This window comes from Leucoraja erinacea, chromosome 25 (assembly GCF_028641065.1).
Source record: "Leucoraja erinacea ecotype New England chromosome 25, Leri_hhj_1, whole genome shotgun sequence".
NCBI lineage: Eukaryota > Metazoa > Chordata > Chondrichthyes > Rajiformes > Rajidae > Leucoraja > Leucoraja erinaceus.
The window spans coordinates 8360604-8375819 of NC_073401.1; the positions used below are offsets into that span (position 1 = coordinate 8360604).

Sequence of the window (15216 nt, forward strand, 5' to 3'; positions counted from 1 at the left end):
ACATGTTAAACTCTGATAAGATAAGGCTCACTGCAAACTAATTGCTAAGAAATAAATTGGATTTCAAAATGGAAATCATGGAAACATGGAATGGTGGAGCATAGAAGATGGTTCATTTATCTGTTGTGCCTGTGACTCTTTGAAACATCTATCTAATTATTTCCAATCACCTTCCCCTTTCTTCACCAAAGCCTTGTAAAGTTCCCCTTCATGTATTTACCTGTTTTCCTTTTAGAAGCTAAATTCAGCAGAACTCTTCTGGCCTTTTAGACATTAGGTTCCAGATTGCAACAGGTCAATGCATTAAAATAAGGCACAAAGTGCTAGTGTAACTTATTGAGTGTGGAGAACATGGAGAGATGGGTTGGGTCAGTCTGTTGAAGGAATACTCCGACACTTTATGCCTTTTTTTTGTAAACCACTATCTGCAGTTTCTTTTGTCTACATTGTACTAATATGTTTGTCGTTATTTCATTGCAATGTTTGTCATTAATTATTTCTGCATCTTTTGTTACCTTAAGACACCACTCTCTAGTTAATGAGAAGAAAGGCATGGCGGCACAGCTACTCGAGCTGCTGACCATCAGATATAGGACATGGGTTCAAAGATGGCCTCCGACACAGTCAAGACTCAAGAGTCAAGGGTCAAGAGCCAAGAGTCAGGAGTCAAGGGTCAAGAGACAGGAGTCAACGGCCAAGAATCAAGAGTCAGGAGTCGAGTCAAGAATCAAGAGTGTTTTATCATCATGTGTCATAACAATTAAATTCTTACTTGCAGCAGCACAATAAATATGTAACATTTTAAACAGCATAGATCTCTGTTTATAGTCTGTGTGGAGTTTAAATGTTCTCCCTACAATCAAGTGGGTTTTCACCAGAGGCTCCTGTTTTCTCTCTCACATCCCATAGGCTTGCATGTTGGTAGATTAATCTGCTGTTGTATCTAGGCCCGGTGAATGGTGGATATAATGGGATTGAAGGGCGAACATGGGACTTGCAAAGGATTGGTGCAAATAGATGGTTGATGGTCAGCATAGACTCAGTGGGCTGAAGGGCCTGTTTCTGTTCTGTATGGCTCTAAGATAACTTTACCTTTTCATTGAAGCTAAATTCAGCATAATTCTTTTCAAAAAAATGATCATCATGGTCATAAACATCTTTGCTAAATCACACTTAGGTTCCCCAATCATAGAAGAATTACTAATTTCGTGTGTGATGGTTTAGAAATCAGAATAATGAAGTAAGATCACTCAAAACTAACTGTGAAAATGATTTTTTCTCAACGTCAGTCGGGAAATGGTTTATCACTCCATTTAGCAGTTCTATATATAAAATGACATATCTCCTTTGATGAGCTGTGATAAAATCTAATTTTATTATTTTAATCATTTAATTCAATTCTGTGCCAATTTAAAAAATGACTAAAATTGTGCTATTTAACTTAATGACAAAATCTAAAGAGATTTTTTTTCCTTCTGGCTTGGGACATGTTGACTAACCTAGGATGTGGCTTTAAGTTGGCTTTCAGACATTTGACAAGCCTTGTGTCCAGTCGGGAAGTGAGAATGGGATAGCGTTTAATAGTGACCCATATAAAACAAAGCAATTATAAGACAAGTCAATAGTGTTTAGTTGTTATATGCACCAAGAACAGGGCAGTAAATTTCCCACTTGTTTTTGTACATATGCAATAATTCCATTGTTCCTTTTCAAAAAGTCACTAGGATTTTCCACAATGATGCTGGTACTGGTATGATGTTCCTTTGCAGCTAAGGAGTCAAGTCAAGGACGTTTTATTGTCATAAGTCCTGAAACGGAACAATTAGATTCGTAGTTGTGGCACAATGGAGCAGCGGTAGAGCTGCTGCCTTACAGCACCAGTGACGGAGTTTGTATGTTCTCTCTGTGAATGCTTGGGTTTTCACCCAGTACTCCCATTTCCTCCCACATTCCAAAGATGTGCAGGTCTGTTGGTTAATTGGCTTGTGTAAATTGTTCCTAGTATACGCACTAATCTATGAGGATCGCTGGCCGGTGTGGACTCAGTGGTCCGAAGGGCCTGTTTCCACGCTGTACCTTAAAACTAAAAAGTAAAACTAAAGCAGGACAATGGATAAGTAAACATAGTACTCAGTAGACACCGTAACAAACTACAAAAAAATTCAATAATGATAATGAAAGAAATATAGTGCAAAAACCAAAATCAAATCCAACGAGTTCCTAGTGCAATCAAGGCAGTTCGTACTTTGCAGTTTTTTTGGAGTTAGTAATGTTCAATAGCCTGATGGTTGTAGGGAAGAAGCTGTTCCTGAACTTGGACGTTACACTTTTCAGGCTCCTATACCTTCTTCCCAATGGCAGGAGTGAAACGAGAGCACGTCCAGGGTGGAATAGGTCTCTGTTGATGCTGGCTGCCTTTTTGAGGCAGCAACTCTTGTAGATCCCTTCGATGGTGGCAAGCTCAGTACTTGTGATGGACTGGCCAGTGTTGACTACTTTTGGCCATCTCCTTCGTTCCTGGGTGTTTGAGTTGCCGAACCAGACCATGATGTTCTCTACCGTACACCTGGTAGGACCTCAAAGTGGTCTGAGGAGACAGGGAAGTCAATGATCGAGCTTGCCCACAAGATTCAATCTTCTGAGCAGATCTTGTCACCAGAAAATGTTGGGAGGTTTGATCAGTCTGAAGTTCTTTGGTGATGAATATGTGCAGGTTATTAAAGGAATCCCTCATGGAATTAGGGTTAGGCTTAGGCCCTAATGTTTCACAAGTGCAGCTAATGGCTGCCTTTACTTGGTAGCTAGCAATGCTGGCAAATCAAAGTTTCAAAGATGCCAGCTGGTCCCCAGTGAAATGAATGAGGATGACAATCAAAACACTGCAGATGCTGAAAAGCTGAAGTAAAACAGAAAATCCTGGAAACACTTGACAGGTCAGGCAGCATCTTTGGAGAGAGAAACGGAATTTAGGTTTCAGGTTGAAACCCCGTCGTCAGAAGACACTCTGTAGGTGAAATCATGTCTGTGTGAATATAGTGGCTGGGAGATCTTGTTAATTCTAGTCAAATTGGAGATGCCAGGACACTAAAATTGAGTAAAGTCTTCTGTGCTGCTAGGCCATTTGGTCAATTTAAATGTGCCTTCTGCAGAAATGGGACAAGCTGCAGAATGGTGCCAGCTTGTCTAGAGCCCAGATAAGAGTTGCAGGGAGAGAATGGGACATCTGCAGATTCTTACAATTAGGTGTAAATTGCATGAAACGGATTGGGTGAATGCAAACCAGACATACACATTGTAAAGGTAAACAAAAATGCTGGAGAAACTCAGCGGGTGCAGCAGTATCTATGGAGCGAAGGAAATAGGCAACGTTTCGGGCCAAAACCCTTCTTCAGAACATTGTAAATATTGTTGCAAAGCTTTACTTTGCTAAATGTTGATTGGATTAAGTGTTGAGCCTTGTCTGGGTTTCTTGAATATCTGGGCAAATGTTGCTAGGTTTGCTTCCTTCCAGAAGCTCAGTTTGAATGTATTGGTTACTGTATTATTGGGTAAGGGAAATGTCTATCATGTTCTGTGTTAATTGATATCTGTTATTGCACTGTAAAGAGACCACCCTCATATGGGTCGGCCCCTCAAGGATCAGGGAACTATAAAAGGTAGCTCACACGAGGTCCGATGTCGATCTTCTGGGAGAACGCTTGGGACTGTGTGACCTTTTGGAGTGTTTCTGCTTGCATGAGGCTAGAAGGGCTTGGCCAAGCAGATACAAGGATCAAACCCGCGGTGGTTAAGTATAGTTGTGGGGAACTGTTATTGTGCTTTCCCAAAATAAAGTTTAGATGCGCAAATGCTTGACAGTATCTTATTGACGGAAACTAGACTGGGGGAAGCTTTGAACGAGCTATTTACAATCTCTCTGATTCTGTAGTAAGAAGAGGTTGAGAATTAGTGGAAAAAAACCTATGGCGAAGAGGTTGAGTCATTTTGACCTCCATGGGGAAAGCAGTTCAGGAACAAAAGATAGATGCAAAAAGCTGCAGTGACTCAGTGGGTCAGACAGCGTCTCCGGAGAAAAGGAATAGGTGACGTTTTGGGTCAAGACCCTTTTTCACACTGAGAGTCAGAGGAAAAGGAAACGAGAGACATAGTTAGTGGTGTAGAGAGAGATATAGAACAAATGAATGAAAGATATACAAAAAAAGTAATGATGATAAAGGGAACAGGCTGTGGCCTATGTAACAACGAGTTCTAGATAATGCGACTCAACAAGACGACTGAAGCTGGTAATAATATTAATAAACTTTATTACAGACTCAAGGTCCAGACAACATTACATTAAAAATGCATTGCATATCAAATATCATAAATATATATAAAATCATGGTATATCACATAAAAACATCATAATTTATATTTAACAAAAACCCACCATACTTAAGTTAAAAATCCAGATTAAAAGATGATCAATGTCCTACAACGAGACAACGATACCAGTGGCTCCACAGCTGGGATTCGTAGCGTGTAGTGCTAACCCTTATGTTTGTCAAGGCCACAATAAGCACATTTTTAGAGTCATTTATCCTGCAAATGAATTTATACATGTGGTGTCTTAGGATAACTTCTAAAGTACTGACTCCTGCAGCTACAAACATATTACTGGCACTACACCATCTAGGTTGCCTTAGCAGTGTTCTCATGGCATCGTTATATGCCACCTTTAGTCTCTGCATACTTGTCTTTAAATAGTTTGACCACAGGTGCGCAGTGTAGAGGGGTGTGCAGTATGCTCTAAATAGCGACATCTTCACCACATCTGCACACGCACCAAATTTACGCAAGAGGATATTTGCCTGTACATACAGCATGCGTCGTTGCCTATAAATATCCTCATCATCTGTCATTTGTTCTGTGATATATGCCCTAGATATTTTATCTTATTACAGACACTAAGATTGTTGTCAGACAATTTAAAATCAGGAAATTTTAGACATTGATCCTCTTTGGTTCTACAGACCATAATAGCACTCTTACTAGCATTATATTTAATGTCATGTTTCACACCATACACGGAACATATAGTAAGGAGCTGCTGGAGACCAGCGCTAGATGGACTAAAGACCACAAGATCATCTGCATACATAATATGGTTCACTAAAATATTACCAATCACGCACCCAGTGTTATAGGCTTTCAATTGTTTAGACAGATCATCGATATATAGATTAAAAAGGACTGGGGACAAAATTCCCCCTTGTCTAACACCATTGCTAACCCCAAATGGGGCTGAGACCCTATTGCCCCATTTTATTTGCATAGTCTGGTGGGCATACCAGTAGGCCAGAATTCTAACAATGTATTCCGGCACCCCTCTTTGACTCATGTTATCAAACAGCTTTCTGTGATTAACACGGTCAAAGGCTTTGGCAACATCAATAAAGCACATAAGGATTGAAGAGTTTTTGCCTCTATATTTGTTTACAATCTCCTTTAGGGCATATATGCATAAGTCAATGCCAGGTTTAGCTTTACAGCCAAACTGGTTATCTGTGGAGTTAACAAACTCATTTATTCTATCCAGCAGAACTCTTTCTAAGACTTTTGACAATATGCTGGCTAAAGCTATGGGCCTGTAATTATTTCGGCTGCCTACTTTACCAGCTTTGTCCTTAATGACCGGCACTAACAGGACAGACAACATTGAGTCTGGTAACAAGCCATGAATCATAAAGCCAGTAAAACAAATAGCTAGGAGAGGAGCTATCCTCATACTCGCATACTTAAGATGTTCAGCAGAGATATGATCCAAGCCACTTGCTTTGTTGTTGGACAGCTTGTTCATGGCATGATACACCTCATGTGACATAATCACCATCGAGTCATTACTCTCAATATTTTCCACCCTATACAAGTCACCTTGGACACAGTTGAATAAAGTGCTATAATGTTGTCACCATAACTCTGCGATATTAGCTGTTCCGGAGATTCCATCTACAGTGCATGGTAGAGATGTTTTGCAACTGCTAAGAGCTCTCACTTCCTTCCAAAAATCTGTAGCGTTGTTACTTAGCAGCTTCTTAGCCATAGAATCAGCCCTCATAGCTTGCTCATTTTTACAGATGAAGCGAACAGCATACTTATACCTTGCATTAGTGAGCTTCTTGTGCTCAAACACAGGCCCCTGTCTGGGTCTACCTGCCATAGCCCATGATTTAGTGGCTTCACGGGCTTCAGCATGATACTCAGCTACATACTTGTTCCAGCCAGGTCTGATGTTATGTGTCTTATTATTATGCTTGCAGTAGGGCTTACTGCCTACATATAAGGCGCTTACTATATCATTATACATGGAGCAGATATCTCTCCTATGCTCCATATCTTTACAATTAACATTGCTACATATTATTGCATCTTTAGGTAGATGAATATTGCTTAAGGATTTATCTGTATGGGCATAATAGGCTAGGATGTCTTCCTTTGTAAGCGTTGACCAGTCGAGTTTTTCTGTATTAAAGCTATTTCTCTCTCTGGATACCACAGGTATGTGTTCAACATTTATTGTCATAGCAACAGGTATATGATCAGTCATTGCTGCCCCGTACAGAATGCTCATACACCCCAATGAGGCATGTGCATCAGCTGTACTAATACAGTGGTCCAGCCATGATGTGGTGTGCCAGGCCTCGCTAATATAAGTATAGCTATCTGTAGGTAAAAGCACTTTGCTTGATAATATTAAATTATTATCTTGACAGAACTGAGCCATATGATTGGCAAATAAAGAGTTCCTATCTGAGATATCTGCATTCATATCCCCAATGACATATACAGTACAATAATTATTGTTTTGAATGAAAGAATAGATGAAAGCAAGTCTTTTTAAATATTCACCCTCATTCTAAGATTTGGTAAGATTCTGGTAAGACTTGGATCGGGGAAGGATGGAGAGAGGGGGGATGCAGGGGTTACTTGGAGTTAGAGAAATCAATATTCTTACCACTGGTAAGCTGCCCAAGTGAAATATTTATTCAATTATTAAAAATAATATTTACAATACAATAAAACAAAACAGAACCCACCACCATAATACAAGACAAACAAATATACTAAATAAAGTTCTGTATAACTATATTACAATCATTGCCAAGGATGCAGTGCCCAACGGTCCTGGAAACCCCCCAGGGTGCCCGTGGACAACGTGTAGTCACCATCCGGGCGCGGACGTAACCCCGGAAAAGGGGAAGGCAGCCGGCTCGGGAAGAGCCCGCTTCTGCCTAGCGCCATGAATCACGAATGGCCAGCTTGGCCAGGCCCAGGAGCAACCCAACTAGGACATCTTCGGCCCTACCCTCTCCCCTATGCACAGGGTGTTCAAAGATGAGGATGGTGGGTGAGAAGTGCAGCCAGAAGGCAAGGAGCAGCCTTTTAGATATTGGAACAGGGGATAATGGCAGCCTTGGAAGACCTGAGCCTGTAAATATATTGATCATCAGAGAGGCAGGGATGGCAGGCAGCTCTTTGCTAGTGGTTATGTCATTACTGCCTGTCCTGAGATCCTCAACCCACTATGAATGTCCAGTCATATCATGGCAAAGCTTGTTGTAGTGGATTGCTGTCACGATTGAATGAATATGTCAGCATCTAAATGCCAAAACAAAATACTCTTTGCTAAGTTAAGTACATTCTGTGGACTTTGGAAGGTGTTTGAACAGCCTGCAGTCAATTCAAGTCTCCAGATCTCAGTAGCGTCCCTTCAAATAGACTTCAGTGCAACAAAATGGTGTTACAAACTCCCACTAGGGCTGAATGTTCAATAAAAATTGTGGACTGCGCAGAAAAGCACCATTCTGTGTCGGCAAGAGAGGCAAGCTATGATGTGTACTCCATGATGTTATATGTTTAGTTTAGTTTACTTTGCTTTAGTTTAGTTTACTTTGCTTTCGTTTAGCTTTAGTTTAGTTTAGTTTAGTTTAGTTTAGTTTAGTTTAGTTTAGTTTAGTTTAGTTTAGTTTAGTTTAGTTTAGTTTAGAGATACAGCATGGAAACAGATCCTTTGGCCCACCAAGGCCGCGTTGACCAGCAATCACCCTTACATTAGTTCTATCCTACACCCTAGGGACAATTTACAGAAGCCAATTAAACTTAAAAAACCTGCACAGCTTTGGAATGTGGGAGAAAACAGGAACACCCGGAGGAAACCCACATGGTCACGGGAAAACGTGCACACTCCACACAGACAGTATCCAAGGTCAGGATTGAATCTGGGTCATGGGCGTTGCAAAGCAGTAGCTGTACTGCTGCGCCACTGTGCTGCCCCGTGTGAATGTTGGAAGCTGGAATAATGTCAGATATCCCAAGATGAACTGAGTGCAGTGGGTGCAAGTTCACAACGAAGTGATTGATAATGTGGTCGCTCAGGTAATTTTGCTTTTATGTATGATTTGTGATTAGAAAATGAGTGTGGGTTAATTCAATTTCTGAGTGCTTGAGGAAAATATCAACCACCTCATCTCACATCATTAACTGAACCATCCTACCATCACCTAGAAACAGCCCTGAGCTACTATATATCTCATTGGAAACCCTCAGAATATCTCTGATCGGGCTTTAGTGGACCTTATCTTGCACTAAACATTATTCATGTTATTCCATTTATCAAGTATTTGTGAACTGTGGATGACTCGATTTTAATCATGTATAGTCTTTCCGCTGACTTGTTAGCACGCAACAAAAGCTCTTCACTGTGACTTGGTACACGTGACAATAAACGGAACTCAAATTCAATCTGCCATGTATGTTCCTTCCTTCCATCCATTCATCTTTCCCGTCTCCACCCACTCTTTGCTTTTCTTCCTTCTCCTTCCCTTCTTTCTGCTTTACACCTTTTTCCCCGTCGGCCTTCGTTCAGTAGTCTACCGGCATCATTCCCCGCTAACTCCCCGCACCAATGGTGATGGTGTTTATTAGAGAATGATACCTCTGCCTGCGCAGTATGTAACATGCATGCACATGTTCTGTACATGTTCGGACAAAACTCAGATCATTAATAACCCATTATCTGTTATTTGCACTTCATCAGTTTATTTATTCATGTGTGTATATATTTATATATTTATATAATGGTATATAGACACACTGATCTGTTTTGTAGTAAATGCCTACTATGTTCTGTGTGCTGAAGCAAAGCAAGAATTTCATTGGCTTATCAGGGACACATGACAACAAACTCACTTGAACTTGTACATGATAACTTGCATCATTGTTTTGGAAGAAAGGAAACACATACACCTTTAAACACTGTAAAAAATAAAGAGAAGAACCAGAATTAACTCTGAGGGCAATCCCTTGTTCTTGTTTCTTTGCAAAAGAAATCACCCCTCCACCAGAGTTTGCAACATCAGATGAGAAAAGGAGGGAAAACAAGTCCCCAGGCCATCTCCTCCATCTTCTAAAAATGTACAACTAATTTCATTCTTCACATGTGTAAATTATAATGTTTTATTTTTAATTGTCTACTGTATATCGTGTTGTTAGTTGCGAGCAAAGCACCAAGGCAAATTCCTTGTATGTTTACATACTTGGCTAACAAACTTTATTCATTTCCTGGCCTGCAAATACTTGTCTTATAACATTAGGTTTAGGTTTAGATTTATTATTGTCACCGTGTACTGAGATAAAATGGACAACTTTGTTTTGCGTGCAATCCAATCAAATCAGATAATACCGAGAATAGATACTCGGACATCTGTTGCCGGCCATGCTTTGTTCCGGCCTTTTCTTAGCCCCAGTTCTCTCCTCTCTCAGTCTGAAAAAGGGCCCTGAACCAAAACATCACCCATCCTTTTTCTCCAGGGATGCTGCCTGTCCCGCTGAGTTACTCCAGCACTTTGTGTCTATCTTCGGTATAAACCAGCAGCTGCAGTTCCTTCCTACAAAAATCAGATCATACGTTCCATTAAGACGATTCCAAACTCAAGTACAAAAGGGCGACCGAGGGGGAAGATATGGTGCAGAATATAGTTGTTAGCGCTGTAGGACACTTGTTGCATAGTGTTCACAATGTGGTAGAGTTGAATCGGATAGTAGTCTAGCTTGTGGAACGATCTATCAGAAGCCTGATAACAGAGTGGAAGAACACATGTATGTGCCCCTACAGAAGCTGACAGAGGCCTAGAGTCATGCAGTGTAGAAACAGGCCCTTCAGCCCAACTTGATCCATCTACACTAGTCCCACCTGCATGTGATTGGTCCATATCCCTCCAAACCTGTCCTATCCATGTATCTGTCTATTTGCTTCTTAAACGTTGTGAAAGTCAGTCCCTGCCTCAACTACTTCCTCTGGCACCTCATTCCACACACCCACTACCTTTTGTGTGAAAAAGGTACCCCTCATATTCTAATAAATGATTTTCCCCTTCACCTTAAACCTTTGCTCTCTGGTTCTCGATTTACCTACTCCAGAGACTCTGTGCATCTGACTGATCTATTCCTCTCATGATTTTATGCACCCCTATAAGATCACCCCTCATCCACTTGCACTCCAGAGAACAGAGCCCCAGCCTGCTGAACCTGCTCTCCCTATAGCTCAGACTCCTGAGTCCTGGCAACATCCTTGTAATTCCTCACTGCACCCTTTCAAAACGTAACACCTTTCCTATAACATGGTGCTCCGAACTGAACACCATACTTTAAATGCAGGGCCATGATGTGGCAACATGACCTCCAAACTTCTATACTCAATACTCTGACTGATGAAGGACAGTGTACCAAAAGCCTTTTTGACCACCCCATCCACCTGTGATGCCACCTTCAAGGAACTATGTACCTGCACTCCTAAATCCCTTTGCTCCACAACACTCCCCCAGAGCCCTGCCATTCACTATGTAGGTCCTGCCCATGTTAGGCTTTCCACTTCACATTTCTCTGTATTCAATTCCTTCTCCCATTCCTCAGCCCACCTGGCCAACTGATCATAGAAACATAGAAACATAGAAATTAGGTGCAGGAGTAGGCCATTCGGCCCTTCGAGCCTGCACCGCCATTCAATATGATCATGGCTGATCATCCAACTCAGTATCCCGTACCTGCCTTCTCTCCATACCCCCTGATCCCCTTAGCCACAAGGGCCACATCTAACTCCCTCTTAAATATAGCCAATGAACTGGCCTCAACTACCCTCTGTGGCAGAGAGTTCCAGAGATTCACCACTCTCTGTGTGAAAAAAAGTTCTTCTCATCTCGGTTTTAAAGGATTTCCCTCTTATCCTTAAGCTTTGACCCCTTGTCCTGGACTTCCCTAACATCGGGAACAATCTTCCTGCATCTAGCCTGTCCAACCACTTAAGAATTTTGTAAGTTTCTATAAGATCCCCTCTCAATCTCCTAAATTCTAGAGAGTATAAACCAAGTCTATCCAGTCAAGATCAAGATCCTGCTGCAATTTTAAGTTTAAAGTCCTGAGAATATTCTTGCCCCAATGCTCTCTGTGTAAATGTACCTGCCAGGTCCTTGTTATGAACAGTTCACTTACAAGCATTGACGTAGCTGAGGTTTCTTCCTGTCAGCTTCATTGTCACCTTTACCTCACTACTATTGATCTATTCTACATTGAATTGAACTTAATCCCCTTTGATGTATTGTTTTCACACCTTACACTTCCTTGCCTCTCTGTCTCCCTCTCCCCTGACTTTCAGTCTGAAGAAGGGTCCCGACTGGGATCAATAAACTTCTATCACACCGTATCGTATCGTATCAACCCAAAACGTCACCCATTCCTATCCAGAGATGCTGCATGTCCCGCTGAGTTACTCCAGCATTTTGTGTCTATCTTCGGTTTAAACCAGCATCTACAGTTCCTTCCTACACACAAATGATCAGTACTCGCTCATAATAATACAGTTGCAGTCATCGCCACAAGGACCAGCTCACTGTGAAGAAAATTGGATTAAACACCCTTCTGTAAAAGTCACACATACACAGCTCCTGCAAATGCAACCTCACTGCATCTCCATGTTTCCCCAGAGCCTGTGGGCTTATTTCATTAAATTCAGTAGCTGTATAATCCTTGATATCATCAAGTGATATTGGAGAAATGTGAGAGAATAATCAAAAAAATTATTATAGCATTGCTGAAAAAAAAATTCATATTTTTAATAAAATGTATTTTAATTGCCTCAGATCTGTCTTGCAATGATTTATTCCTCTGCTTTCTGTAAGCACCATAATGATCTATTTTAAATGACCTGTCTCCGTTTTTACATTTTGGGAGGGAAAGAGTTAACACCGCAGACAAACAGAGCGGTGATAATTGTGCACACATGTCTTGTGTCTCTTATTTGCCCATCTTTCATAGCGTGCATGTGAAAGTTTGAATTTGCATTCCTATTTCTGTCTTGGCAAGGCACGGGATAAATCCCACAGCCAAAAGTCATCTAGCTCAGGGCTTTCCCAGATATCCAAGTCATGAATATTAAACAGTCGCTGGTCCGAAGGCGATAAGCCTGTCAATCCTTGTCAAATATCGCCTAATCTTTTCAATTTCTGGGTGCAAATATTCGCACTGGGTGCTGTTTGTCACCTGGATTAATGACCAATGGTCCCATAATCCTCTCGTGCTAATTCAAGTGGCAGCCAGGAAGGATTGGGAGAGAGGGAGAGTGGGATACATATGCAGAGAAGATTACAGAGCTCCTCTCTCATCCAGTTTCCTTCGCATGTTTAATAGGCGCTATCACGTATCCATGCATGACTGAAAAATATTAATTTCAAAATGGGAAAGATGGTATATTCTGGAGTGGAAACGTGGGCCAGACGGAGGCTGGAAACTTTCCCCTTGCGACTTTTTGTGCTTGCTCGCAATATTTCCCTCCATGGTGATTATTTTGTCTCACCACACTTTAAATTTTTTGCTTTATAGTTGCCACGGAAAGTTATATTTTGCAGAAAAATAGAAAAGAGTTGCAGAATCAAAGGCAGATTGAGGAACTGGGCATTGCATGAGGTATTTGTAAGTCTGCATGCCTGCTTATCAAAGTGCGCAATAAATATTAACAGGAATGGGCATGGGGAGGGGACGCCGTGAGGGGGAGGGGAGGAACAATGGAGGACCCGGCGTGGGGGGACCGCTGTGAGACGGGGGGGACGGGACAAAAGGAGGTGCCGCGTGCTTTGTAACGTTGTTAGCGCCCTAGGTGGCCGCTATTTGTATACATCGATATACAGCAAACAATTTCTCTGTGACAATAAAGGATTCCATTGCATTCCAAATGATTTCCTTTTTTTAACCCAAATTTAACTACAAATTTTAGACCCCTTATACATTGCTCTTGTAACCTCGCTGAATACTAACATCTTTGAGTGTACAATATTGTACAATCGATGAGTTGTTCTTTTTTTCTCTGTGTTTAGGTTTAGATTTAGGTTTATTATTGTCTTTGCATACTGAGGTACAGTGAAAAGCTTTTGTTTACGTGCCATCCAATCCAATCGGATAATACTATACATGAATACAATTAAACCAAGCATGAGGGGCAGCATGGTGGCACAGCAGTAGAGTTGCTGCCTTACAGCACCAGAGATCCGGGTTCGATCCGGACTGCGGCTGCTGTCTGTACGGACTTTGTACCTTCTCCCTCTGGCCGCATGGGTTTTCTCCAGGTGCCCTAGTTTCCTCCCATGTTCCAAAGAGACGTGCGGGTTAATTGGCTTTTGTAAATTGGCCCCAGTGTGAGGGATAGAACGAGTGGATGAGTGCTGGGCATCGCAGACTCAATGGGCAGAAAGGCCTGTTTCAATGCTGTACCCCTAAACTAAAGTACAAAAGGTAGAGTGAAAAGAAAAATACCAGAGGGCAGAAGATAGTTTCTCAGCTTCATGATGTGACAGTTTCAGAGAGTAAGTCCAATGTCTGCAACAAGATAGTTTGGAAAATCGGGTCAGAACTTATAGAAGGCCCCTTCAGAAATCTGATAACTGAGGGGAAGGAGTTGTCACTGAGGCTGGTCGTGCGTGCTTTTGAACTTTTGTGTCTTCTGCCTGACGGGAGCAAGCAGAGAAGGAATGACTGGGGTGGGAAAGGTCCTTCCCAATGGCTGCTTTCCTAAGGCAGCATAAAGTGTAGGTAGAGTCAATGGGTGGGGAGTCCTGTCTGTGTGATAGACTGGGCTACACCCACAGTGCTCTTGTGGTCTCGAGCAAAGCTGTTCCCTTAACCAAGTTGTGACGCAACCCAACATTATACTCTCGATGAGGCATCTGTACAAGTTTGCAAGAAGTTCCTATTTCCTGACTTTTTTGTTATTTTTTTTTACCAAAGGAAGCTTTGCAAATGAACCTTCATGAAAACACTACTGCAAATGTCAATCATTTTCCACTTATTCCACTTTAATGTGTTAAGTGAATTTTAGCACCAGTGTAAAGAGAGGCATTAATTAACACCGTACATTAGTGCCGTCACTGGCTGCTTTACCCTCCATCGCCATTCACCACCAACCGTTCAGTTATGGTCCATAGCCAAAATGGAACCACATTGGCTATCGGGTCTAACGAAACCCACCCACCTTGAGTAGCATGATGGTGCAGCGGTAGAGTTGTAGCCTCCCAGCGCCAGAGACCCGGGTTCGATCCTGACCATGGGTGCTAGACTGTATGGAGTTAATGCGTTCTCCCCGTGACCTGCGTGGGTTTTCACCAAGAGCTTCAATTTCCTCCCACTCTCCAAAGGCGTGCAGGTTTGTATTTAGTTGACTTTGTATAATTGTAATTTGTCCCTAGTATGTAGGATAGTGTTTTGTGCGGGGATCACTGGTCGGTTGAAGGGCCTGTTTACGTGCGGTATCTCTAAACTAAACTAAACAGTTTTCCACAGATCGTCCTGCTTGCATCAGCCTCCTGCTCTGCTGAGGTCACATTCTCTATCATTTTCTAGGCTGCCTGTTCTACTGTTACCTTACAATCGAGCAATGTGGTTTTCTTAAAGTTGGCCTTTAGCGCCTCGTCACAGAAACATGGATCACGAGTAAATGAGTGGGCTTCTCCGTCCCTCTAGTTTGGATTAGTTTAGTTACGAGACACAGCGTAGAAACAGGCCCGTTGACCCAGAGTCGTGCCGACCAGCGATCCCCACACACTAACACTACACACTAGGGACAATTTACAATTTTTACCGGCCAATTAAACTACTAGCCTTTACGTCTTTGGAGAGTGGGAGGAAACTGGAGCT

General features: G+C 41.9%; 1 long non-coding RNA gene across 1 annotated transcript in view; it reads left to right on the forward strand.

Annotated features, from left to right (window-relative positions):
- The window catches only part of LOC129709326 (uncharacterized), a 54990-nt gene extending 53676 nt beyond the window's left edge, over positions 1-1314 (forward strand). Inside the window, exon 4 of the long non-coding RNA XR_008725500.1 lies at positions 522-1314. This is a non-coding gene — a long non-coding RNA (uncharacterized LOC129709326). The remainder of the gene's footprint in view (positions 1-521) is intronic.
- Positions 1315-15216: the final 13902 nt, after the last annotated feature.